The sequence below is a fragment of the Petromyzon marinus genome, chromosome 56 (genome assembly GCF_048934315.1).
Source record: "Petromyzon marinus isolate PM22_M1 ecotype Great Lakes invasive population chromosome 56, UKy_Petmar_22M1.pri1.0, whole genome shotgun sequence".
Classification (NCBI taxonomy): Eukaryota; Metazoa; Chordata; class Hyperoartia; order Petromyzontiformes; family Petromyzontidae; genus Petromyzon; species Petromyzon marinus.
The window spans coordinates 7254346-7260910 of NC_133722.1; positions in this window are offsets into that span (position 1 = coordinate 7254346).

The following is a 6565-nucleotide window of genomic DNA, read 5'->3' on the forward strand; positions in this document are numbered from 1 at the left end:
ACGGGTATCACAGTACCCAGAGAACACCAACAATTTATTTTTCCCAAGAGTTGCCTACCAGTTGGTTTTGGTTGCTGACTTGACACAGTCAGCCTGGGGGTCTTTGTAGTGCCGGATTAAGCTAAGTGCGGGGCCTGTAGCATATGATGTTATAAAGGGGCCATAAATTAAAACAAATGTTTTACTTGCACACTGGGTCTTTGCAGTTTCAACTTTACAGTCTTACCAGGCTTTAGCTTTGCATCTGTGCAACATTTCACGCACAAATGCGTGTAACTATTATTATCCACAATGCACCACTTCGACATACATGCACAGCGGGTCGCGGGCAGTTAAGTACGGCTCCTCGTCCTGTCGGCTTCCGAGTCCGCAATAGGCAGTGCTGGATTATCGCAGTAGCACAAGTAGTAGCTACATATGTAGTAGCTATTACATATACTACTACATATGTAGTAGCTACGGGCCCTGCACTTTCAAAGGCCCCGCGCTAAATGCTTTCAAGCTATCAATTCCGGTTCAGTGATTCTGCACTTGCTCTATTACTATAGTACTATACCGCCTTCAACTTTTTGAACGACCGGGTGTTTAAAGTTAGCGATTTGTCGTATTATCTGGCTGTATGGCAAACGACAAAATACGATTACGTTACTATGCAAGTAAAAAATGTCTTTTAATATTTGTGTTTCTTTTCATTTAGGGCCCTTTTATAACATTATATGCTAAAGGGCCCGCACTTAGCTTAATCCAGCACTGGCAATAGGTACTATGTACTCCAAAGACAAAGTTCCCCCGTATAGCCTTTAGAGACTGCCGGATGGGGCAAGTGCTGTGAGCGAGTGGCTGGTTGCACAGCAACCACGCACAAGACGGCCTCTTTTCAACCCCGTGGCGATGTTTACTACTGCTACTGCTGCTGCACCGGCACGTGACGCATTTGAGGCTGAGTCGACCTAGAGGAGGACCGGGACCAATTCAGATAATCGTCACCGGTTGTTGGGGGCTTGCGAGCGAGAAATCGAACTCGGGGGGGATCTGCCGGGGTTCGTAGCCCAGCGCGCTAACCACTGCGCCACCGCTCTCCACACCTGCAGCTACTCCACACCTGTGGCTACTCCACACCTGCAGCTACTCCACACCTGCAGCTACTCCACACCTGCAGCTACTCCACACCTGCAACTACTCCACACCTGCAGCCACTCCACACCTGCAACTACTCCACACCTGCAGCTACTCCACACCTGCAGCTACTCCACACCTGCAGCTACTCCACACCTGCAGCTACTCCACACCTGCAGCTACTCCACACCTGCAGCTACTGCCATCTCGGGTAATGCGATCCACTGACCGACTACACTTCCAGTAATTACCAGCAGCAGTCGTGATCGATCCACTGCTAGATGAAGGTCTCCCCCCCCCCCCCAATCCGCTTTACTCTCGGTGGCTCCGCTGCATAACCATGTGGTGATGTTAACTCCCTCGCCAGGTGCGCGGGAGGTGCAGTGGGTTCGGGGGTTTGCGTTTCTCTCTCTATCTCTCTATCCCCGTGGTCGCGGTGGATTTTTCTCCGGGTCCTCCGGTTTTACCTCCACATTTAAAATAGACATCCCGCGTTTAAGAGTATTTGGCTGCCATGAATGTCCACGTGATGGTGATGATGATGATGAGCCCACTCCTGTTGAGCTGTCATTTGTGGTAGCCAGGTCTCTTCTGAAGAAACAAAACGGCGACATAAGCAGCTCAGTGGGACCTTGAACCTGGTAAAATAAAACATGGTTCAGCAGTTCCACTGCTGGATTATATGTTTTCCGTCTGAGGACGACCGCTTGTGATGCGATCGAAACGTCGTGATATTTATTTTATGTTCTACCCACGTGACTTTACGCGAAGACAATAAAGTATTAAAGCTTTCGTGACTGCATAAAAATTACTCATTGTTTTTTTCGGTAAAGTCACGTATGTAGAAATACAATAAAATTATATTAAAACAAAAAACAATCACGACGTTTCGATCACAACGCAAGCGATCTTCATCAGGTGTCAAGAACAAATCACGGAGGTAAATACAACAAAAAAAGATGAGAGACGAGAATTCAACAAACCTGAAAAAACATTATGTGAAGCACATCCAGTCAGGCCAACAACACAGTTAGACACTTCCTGGCGGACCACGAATTTCATAAGAGTGTTACATTTCGTGTTCAACCTTTGGATTGCACAAACCAGCATAGAAAGAGTGAAAAAAGTGAAAAAATACGAGGTATACGGTCAGTAGAAATACATATACAAGTCCATCAAGAGGTAAAGCACCAAAGAGCATGGATTCCTGCAGTCACAAAAGCTTCCAATCAAGATCGATAGTTTGTGAGTTTATCTATGCAACATCGGCCCCCTTCTAAATGCTCAGTCACGTCAACAATATGCTGGAGCAAAGCAAACATTTAACACATGTACGGCGTGGTCCAGATGTCTTGTGACCCCCCCAACTTTTTCCCCCCCGTTTGCATGTAAACATAGTTTCGTTTTAGTCGTATATTTTAAGCGATTTGTTTACCATTTCCTATACAGCACTTTTATTTGTTTACATTCCTTGTACTTTATACACTCCTATCGTGTTTTAGCCCCGTTTATTGTTGTAACGTTCTGACCCCCGTGTCCCCTACTGGACATTTGTGGAAAAAAAAGAGCTTTATAACTCATCGGATTCCTCCTGCAGACTAAGTAAACGTTCTGACACTCGTGTTTTAAAGAAACTTTACTTCGACAAACATTAAGTGGCAGAGAATTAAAAAAGGGGGGGGGGGAGGGGGGGGCACGAGACACTTGGAGATACATGGCGGTGAGATCTCGAACAGAATTCACTGTGGATAGGAGGGTCGCTCCCATTTGTATCGTTCCGTTACTTCAGGCTCGGCTATCGCTCGCACAGCTGACCTGCACACCGACGCAATAATTTCACCGCTCCATCTCCACGCCACACGCACGCGCGCGTGTCCCTCCCTCTGGCTGTCATATCGATCAAGAATCAAGAGCCAGGGCGGCTGGGGGAGGAAATAAAAACAAAATCCGCTCAAGATTATTCATTTTGTAATCTCGCCCTTTTCTGTTGAGAGGTTTTTCGTTTTTTTTTTTTACCGCTCCGTTAGGCGAAAGGCAAAAAAAATCTAAAAAATCTATGTATAACATTACATTTGCACAATGCGTCATTATTTTTCTTCGCGCGCGCACACAATTCCGCGCGTGGTTCACGAGCCGAAATTATCGATTTCCATCAATGAATCGACTCATCGTTACATGCATGCACAGCGAGGATGCCGTTCAATGCATATGTTATGCAGGCCAGGCTATCAAACGAGTTGGTCTCGTCTAGTGGTTCTTAAGCTTTCGTGAAGCCTGCACCCCTTTGGGCAAAAACATTTATGTTAATGAAATACGTAGGTTTGGTGAAACGAAGGAATTGTACTTAGGGGCCGTCCATAAATGACGTCACGCGATTTTGTACGATTTTTTTACCCCCCATCGTCACACGGCGTCACAAAAAGTCAGACCACCCCTCAAATATGACGTCACAAAGCTCTGCCCCCCCCCAAAAAAACTGCTTCAAATCACTTTAAACTATTGCCATTGTAGTGCGTATTTAATGTGGCGCTGCACTCTGATGTTGTAGGAGAAAACATTTATTAAAACGTCTATTTAATTAAGTAGAACGTGTTGTCTATATTTATTTAAAGTTACGCATTTTGATGTGACGTCACATTTCTCAAACCCCCCCGCCCTTGTCACACATCGTCACAAATGTCTGACCCCCCCCCCCCCCCAGGTGCGTGACGTCATTTATGGACGGCCCCTTACGTGCCTATGCTTAATTTGCCTTTTCGATTATTTACCTTCTAAAAAAAAAACAGGCAGTGTCTCGCACACCCAAAAAGTGCGTGCACCCCAAGTTAACAACCACTGGTCTCGTCTGGTGAGTCCGGTAATGAGAATTTCCTGAATTTATTTACATAGCTACATTATTATCGTCATGTTCACAATGGACACCACACCCGGCTGTGTTTAATCTTTTATCAGTCCATCCCTGGGGTTGTATAGTATTCGTGAGAGATTACGTGTCTCAATGGGTTCCCACCATGTTATAAACAGTTACCGTACTCTATCTCTGAACCACGACCCCACTGCAACAGCCCCGAGTCTCCCGCGCATCTCCATTTATATACCAACACGAGGCCACGCCTCCCTTCTCGATCATTCTCGCTGACTCTGGACGCTCACTCCACCGTCAGACTCCACCGTCCTCTTCCGTCACCTGACCACGCTCCCTTCTGGAACATTCCCGTAGCCATCGGTCCCTTCGCACTCACAACTGACTCCCCTGCCATTACCACCCGTGGCCACCAGTCCCTTCGCACTCAACTGACTCCCCTGTCATTACCACCCGTGGCCACTAGTGCATTCGTACTGCAGGCTGACTCCCGTCATTACCTCCCGTGGCCACCAGACCCTTCGCACTCACAGCTGATTCCCCTGTCATTACCTCCCGTGGCCACCAATCCCTTCGCACTCACAACTGACTCCCCTGTCATTACCTCCCGTGGCCACTAGTGCATTTCACACTGCAGGCTGACTCCCCTGTCATTACCTCCCGTGGCCACCCATCCATTCGTACAGTAAGCTGACCTCCATGTCATTATCTCCCGTGACCACCAGTCCATTCGTACAGTAAGCTGACCTCCCTGTCATTATCTCCCGTGGCCACTAGTCACCTCACATCGCATGCAGGTTCTATTGTCATTACACATACGGTGCTCTTGATCTGCTGTAAAGTGGGGGGGAGAGGAACTATATCCGCCGGGTTCCATTATCCATGGGGCAGGGGGTTCGGCAAATCTGCGGCTTCCGATCTGCATCGCAGCTCTTGAAGGACTGCTGCTTTGTGCGACGTTATCTATCCAATGACCACCACCGCCATCTCGTATTCACCACGTGGCATTGCGGCTCACGAAAAAAAATGATCTTATACCCGTCAACCCATCACTGTTTTCCCCGTATTCTTGTACAGGGAAATTGAGTTTTCAGGTCCATACGGCATACAGCCGATTCAATACGGGCAAAACATTTTTGATTTGTGTTTCTCCCTCGTGATGGGACTTTGTAGGACAAACGTTGCGATTTGTAAGGGGGCATGGGGTGACCAACGAGGCTGAATTGGTCTGTAATAAGATTGGCACTGATAAGGGGTTGACAAGTACGTCTTCTTGTTATTTTGGTTTGTCAATCCATTCAGGAAAAGTTTCCAGATAACTCGCAGTATAGAGCCACGGATAATCGAGGGATTTTAGCCCAAAGGATGACAGCAGATAACAGGTTTGCAAACGAGTTGTACTGTACATATTATATCCAATGCAATATACTTTCAATGTTAATGCTTGCCTTGTGATACAAATTTAGTTCCTCCCGGCGTTTGTAAGTCACGCGACAGGCGAAAAATGTGGGGGGGAGAGGAACTATATCCGCCGGGTTCCATTATCCATGGGGCAGGGGGTTCGGCAAATCTGCGGCTTCCGATCTGCATCGCAGCTCTTGAAGGACTGCTGCTTTGTGCGACGTTATCTATCCAATGACCACCACCGCCATCTCGTATTCACCACGTGGCATTGCGGCTCACGAAAAAAAATGATCTTATACCCGTCAACCCATCACTGTTTTCCCCGTATTCTTGTACAGGGAAATTGAGTTTTCAGGTCCATACGGCATACAGCCGATTCAATACGGGCAAAACATTTTTGATTTGTGTTTCTCCCTCGTGATGGGACTTTGTAGGACAAACGTTGCGATTTGTAAGGGGGCATGGGGTGACCAACGAGGCCTGAATTGGTCTGTAATAAGATTGGCACTGATAAGGGGTTGACAAGTACGTCTTCTTGTTATTTTGGTTTGTCAATCCATTCAGGAAAAGTTTCCAGATAACTCGCAGTATAGAGCCACGGATAATCGAGGGATTTTAGCCCAAAGGATGACAGCAGATAACAGGTTTGCAAACGAGTTGTACTGTACATATTATATCCAATGCAATATACTTTCAATGTTAATGCTTGCCTTGTGATACAAATTTAGTTCCTCCCGGCGTTTGTAAGTCACGCGACAGGCGAAAAAAACTTTGCCGGGTCTCCAACGGAATCTTCAAGGAGCCGAAGGTTTTGGCAGTTCACGTCTCACGGCATAACCCAACTTGGTGGCAATCGACTCCGTGAGCTCTTGCTGCCCGTATGGCCCTGCGTGAGGCTTCAAAAAATAAAAATACAGTCATTGATGAACCTAAATAGGACCTTTGTTGCCAGTATCAAACTATGAAAAAATAAATTTCGATTCAAAGCTTTCGTGACTGCAGGGATTCATATTCTTGGTTCTTTCGGTAAATTCACGAAGGGAAATAATAAAAATAAAATTCTCACGACGTTTCGATTTCAACACAAGCAATCATCATCACCGCCACTTTTTTTTTAAATTTTTTTAACGTGGTTTTTCACACCTGATGATTGCTTGTGTTGCAATAGAAACGTCGTGAGAA